At 37.0% G+C, this 5,610-nt stretch overlaps 1 long non-coding RNA gene across 1 annotated transcript; it reads right to left on the reverse strand.

Moving 5' to 3' along the window:
- Positions 1–3,463: 3,463 nt before the first annotated feature.
- On the reverse strand, positions 3,464–3,947 carry LOC118755223. Its single transcript, XR_004994995.1, has 2 exons — positions 3,839–3,947; positions 3,464–3,664 (listed from the first exon to the last, which is right to left on the reverse strand). It is a non-coding gene; the product is annotated as an uncharacterized LOC118755223 (long non-coding RNA).
- Positions 3,948–5,610: the final 1,663 nt, after the last annotated feature.

The raw sequence follows: 5,610 nt of genomic DNA on the forward strand, positions 1-5,610 counted from the left end.
AAGTAACTCAAGGTAAATCCAAATAAATTTTAAACTGAAAAAAAAAAATAAAACAAATCTAACCTTAAAAACAAAAATAAGTTTATGAAAATCCAATCGCAAATTCGCTTGAAATGAAAATTAATACAATTAGGAAAAGTTAACTCACGAATTCAAAGAAAAAGTTTAACCATAAAAGGAAAAAAATATTGTGAAGAGTGCAAAAAAATATTTAAAACTTAAAATTCAGGTTTAAGCTTAGAAATTTTAAGGTAAAATCAAAACAAAATATAAAAAATCTGTACTCACTTCAAGTATTTAAATTAAATAATATTCGAACAAACTACTTAATCCGCGCAGAAACCCTTAAAGCACTTAAATGAAGCTGAAATCCAAATTCAAAGTTTAAGCATGAAAATAAAAATAAAAGAATCCTTAATTTAATTTAAAAAAATTCAAGACGGAAAAAAATTCAGAGATTACCGTATGTACATATGTAATAGTAAAAAAAACAATAAGAATCATATATTATTGTGATGGTGGTGATAATATGCATGCAATACTAAAATAAGCATTAAAATGGATAATAACAAAAAAATATGAAGAAAGAAATGAGAGGAAAAAAAATAAAAAATAAAAAAATAAAACGCCGATATTTGTTTCAGTTTAAATAACCGGATTAATGTTTACTTCTTCTCGTTTACTTTTGTCTTATTTTATAAGTAAGTATTTAAACACAAGTATCGGTAATATTTGTTGTTGCTATGTAATAATGACTGCTTTGGTGTGTGGGTGGTGTTACACTCAGCGAGGTCATTGTGAGAGCGTTAAGTCCGTGTGTACTTTTCCTGTATTGAAGTCACCTAACCCCTACCTACTCTTCAATCTAGTGTGGCATGTCAACCGCCAGTGCCGTAGCTCCAACGGTGGATGCCACACTTACCCCCATTACCCCCTGTGAAGACTCGCTATGAACCTCACTAGTACGCGGTGCTGGATCGCATACTAGGTAGCTCATAGCTTGTCTCCACTAAATTAAATAACGGAACTAATAGTGACACCACAACTTCGAATCCCACTTCATCAGTGTGTTGAACAACAACGAAGGCACTTCGAAGTTGTGATGTTCACTCCCCCCAGGTTAGTCACTCAAGCACTAGTCACTTCCGGTGGCCGAAAGTGACGATGCCTTCGTGACCCTAACTCGTCCGATAGAAGGTCAGAAATAGAAAAAAGGAAGCTAAGAAGAAGGAAGCGGAAAAAGTAAAAGAAGAAGAAAAAGAGTTAAGAGTATAATTGAAAACCATGGGAAATTACAAAAAAAACTATTGGGCTATTACCGTTGGGCGCCATTGTTATGAGGGTGCTTGCGGGGTAGGACGAGGTGGCTTCCAGGCATGGTTGCAGGCCCAGACTAGCTCGCCGGATGGGGGGGGTCATTTCCACTCGCCATACCTGACCCTACATATACAAAATTGTTGTCATGCCTGATTGAGAAGCAACAAAAAAAATAGAAGAAATAGAACTGAGTAGTACTGCAAGAATGCTAAAAGAAAAGGCCTGTCCCGTCAGGTGGAGTCATCCCACCCCCTCTGCGCGTTTCGCATACGCAGCCATGGGCGTTGCGCTGACTCCAAACATTGCAACGCCCCCTTTGCCTGAACTAGTACGTCTGTGTATTTGTAACCTAGTGCCGTCCCGGTCCCGTCATCCGTCTACGCCCTCACGTCCCTTCTTAAGCCCCAGAGTAACACCCACACCAAATATTGGTTCCTCACCACATCATTTTAAATAACCAAGCCGTCAACCTTTTTTTTCAACTTTTACATACGAATTCATTTATTTATATACTCACTTAAACCTACTTATCCTATATAGAAAAGTTAATAACAAAAATCTACCAAAAAAGTTCAATTCACAAGTTTAGGATTTCAAAATTTGCGAAGATTAGAATTCACTATCCAATAGAGCTATAAAAACATTCAAGGATGCAATTCAGTTATATTAGCTGACAAGTCTTCAACCAAACAAAAGCTCGGAAAACTGACTCACGGAAGAAAAACGAAGTAAAAAAAAACAATTAAATACTATCAAAAAACCTCAACAATCTTCTCAAACTTTCACGATCGCGTGAACACCCCTTCTATTTGCAGGTGTCCAACAAATGCTCATACGCATATATTCAAATTCGCGCGAGTTAAAAGAAAACCGAGGTAAAATATGGTAGCAAAACAAAATATTTTAAGAATGTATGTTTATACGCATGTGTATATGTATGTACAAAAGAAAAATTCAGTTCTTTTTTTTTTTCACTCACCTTTGCTCTCCCTCGATGATGGTACCAACACGTTGAGAGGATGCTGAAAAAGGCTGGAAAATGAAATATACATACATACATACATACACCCAAATCCAAATACACACGTGTGTGCACTCAGTCCGGGTTAGAGAGCCTATTATGCTTGCTCATAACTTCACTCGCTCGTGATAGCGGGCACCGAGCGAGTCGTAAAGACACAAAACTTAATGAAAATTCTAACTACGATTAAAAATGCCAAATCTTATCTAAATGAGATCAAATGTTGTATCAAAATTAATTACTTAAAAACCCGGGTTACAAATCGGCAAAAATTAGGAAATCACCTAAATAAAAAAAAAATGAAGTGAATGAAGAAATCAAAAATGTGATTAAAACCGAACAAGGGAACGAGTGATAAAGAGTAGAAGAAACAAAAAAAAAAAATGTGGAATCCGAAAAGTGAGCGATAATACAACAACTTAAAAGAACTTAGCTTAAACTAATTTAGTCAACTTCAATACAAATTAACGTAAAAGTTAAATTCATTAAATTAATTCTCAGCAAACGAAATATTGAGCTCGGATTTACACAAACCCATGCGGTAAAAAGAAAATATATATATATAAATATAAAAAAAAAACAGCAACGAGATAAATTGAGCGGGAAGAGTGCAACGAGTTGAACATAGGCGAGTAAAAAAAAGGAAACGAGGAACTATGCTCAAACTGAAATCCAAAAAAAATTCAGAAGTTTAAGTAACTAAAAATATTATACCTAAGCAAAATAGTGATTCATAAAATTCCTATGGCAAACGCGTAAGTATAACAACTAAAAAAGACTGATACTCCTCCGCTGATGGTTGTAGTCGCTGGTCGCTCCCCAAGAATTTCTGGAGGGGTGACCGCTCCCCCAATGTCTGAGCGGGGAAAAATATGTATGTATGTATGCTCGCCTGCTTCTGACCAGAATTCTCCTTTCCCCTGTTCAGCCCACTGGAATTCTGCTTAATCGCTCAATCTGCAGCGGGCATTGACCCTCTCTCAGTTCGAAGATTCCGCACAGCTGATCGCTGTATTATTATTGTTGCCTGTTCTGCCTATGATAGTTGATATCAAATTGTATCTGGTGCTGAGGTATATGTAGAGGTGTGTGTGCGCTGCTTCTATCGTGCATAGGTGTTGCATGCGCTTATGTGTGGCGGTGCGTGCAACTTCTATCTAACGTCCAGCTCGGTACCTGTTGGTATAGATGGCGGTTGACTTTAATTGCGCCGGGGCTTGCTGCCTGCACTTGCGTCCTTTGTTGTTGACGCAACAATTGCAGTGTTGTTGACGGTAGTACTATTTTTCTGCTGGGGAGGTAGTTTTATACCTGTGTACTGGCGACCTAAAAAAAAACACTATAATTTAATCAAAAGGTAATAAGGCGGAGTGGTGGCCATACGCATCCACCTGCACACTGTACGTACGCGGAAGCCAGTGCCTTCACGCGTTTTTGTGTATGCATGTAGATGGCCTTTTTTTTTGTTCAAATTCAATTCACTTGCTTCTTTAAACTTACTTCAACTCCCAATATTATCGGTCTTGGCTAATTAGGTGTTCCGGATAAGTGACGGGATCTCCACAGGTCCCGTTGGTTGCACTTCAGGCAGCTTCAGCTCGACCGTTATATATATATATATATAAATATATATATCTTTATACGCATATATATATATCCACAAATTACGGAATACCGCCGTTTTTCCCGTTTAACTTTTATATAGAAATATACATAATTCACCGCACACAATTAGGCACTTAAACTCGCGACACTTCACCGCCAACGTATTTCTTTCTAACTGAACATTCGCGACTCCTTCAGCGCTATTTTATTAGAGCTGAACAACCCGAAGGAGTGGCTCAGTGAGTTTCCCGCATATCCCCGAAGTTTAAGATTTTTACTCAACTATAACCAACACTAACACCTAGACATTCCCACACGCTTAGTACTGCCTTATCGAACCGCCTGGTTAGCAAGGTTTCACACCCTTGGCTTTAACTTTGTGTGGCTTAAGGAATTTATAGCTACTTTCACATCCGGTGGATACACACTCACACATACACAGTCATACTGAGTGGGACGCTGCGTAACAGGCTCGCAACCGCCGATGATGCTTGCAACATGGAGCGTGTGCGTAAAAGGAAATTCATAACGCAGCTCGTCTCCTGTCTTCTGAGCCGCCCAACGTGTGGCTTCGACCCACAACCTAGAGCCGGCCTCTAATGTTCTACTTGATTGTTTTTCTACGTTCTAATACTTTTTCTGACCGATTTATAACTATATCACAGATGGCGGGTAATTATACCAGGTGTCATCATAGTCAATAAACAAATAATAATTAAGATAAATACATCCATAAATAAAAAAAATAAAAATAAATATATGAATAAATAAATAAGTAAATCAATGAATGAATAAATAAAAATAATAAAAATAAATAACTAACTACTATCTTAGTATAAAAAAATATCACAGCATTGGAGGTAACATAGTCAAGTGGTAAAAAAATGTATAAAAACAACTAAACAAAAAAATATCACCGAGTTTATGACTATGCGGTCAAGTGGAAAGAAAAAATATCACAGCGCAATAAATCAATAAATAATTACAAGTGACTAATAATAACAAATACATAGATAAATAAATAAATTAATAAATACATAAATAAATGAATAAATAAATAAATAAATAAATGAATAAATAAATAAATAAAAGTAGTCCAGTAAAAAACATAAATAAATAGTCTGATAATAAATAAGATAACCTAAACATATATACAAGTACTAACTCACATATACTTAATCACAACACGTTGCACGTCCCACAACACACATGAAAACTATGCTACAAAAATATCTTTAGCATGGTATACCCCGATTCTGTTTCCACTGGTGTCACCTAGCTCGTACATTGAGTTACCAATCGTTTTCAAAACGATGCATTTAACATGCTTTGGAGCTAGTTTAGCATTATAATTTTCCACCTGGGAACTTTGTTTAAAATTTCGGCGGTACACCACTTGTCCAATCGGAAATTTAACTTCTCTACTCCTAGTGTTATATGCCTTTTTACTTCTTTCATAGGCCAACTTCAGCTCCCTCCTTATTTTATTCCTAATTAACTGGGCTCTGTCCGCTGGGGTTTCTATCGCACAATCTCCCTCCCCAACTGTGCCCAATCTTCGGTATAGCTCATATGATGCAGCATGTTGTATCATAGGCATACCGAAGAGGGCATAGTACGGGGAGCTATTAATCGCAGTGTGTACCACACTGCGCAAAGCGAAGGCG

This window comes from Rhagoletis pomonella, unplaced genomic scaffold, assembly GCF_013731165.1.
Source record: "Rhagoletis pomonella isolate Grant_MI unplaced genomic scaffold, Rhpom_1.0 Rhpom_scaffold_05656, whole genome shotgun sequence".
Classification (NCBI taxonomy): Eukaryota; Metazoa; Arthropoda; class Insecta; order Diptera; family Tephritidae; genus Rhagoletis; species Rhagoletis pomonella.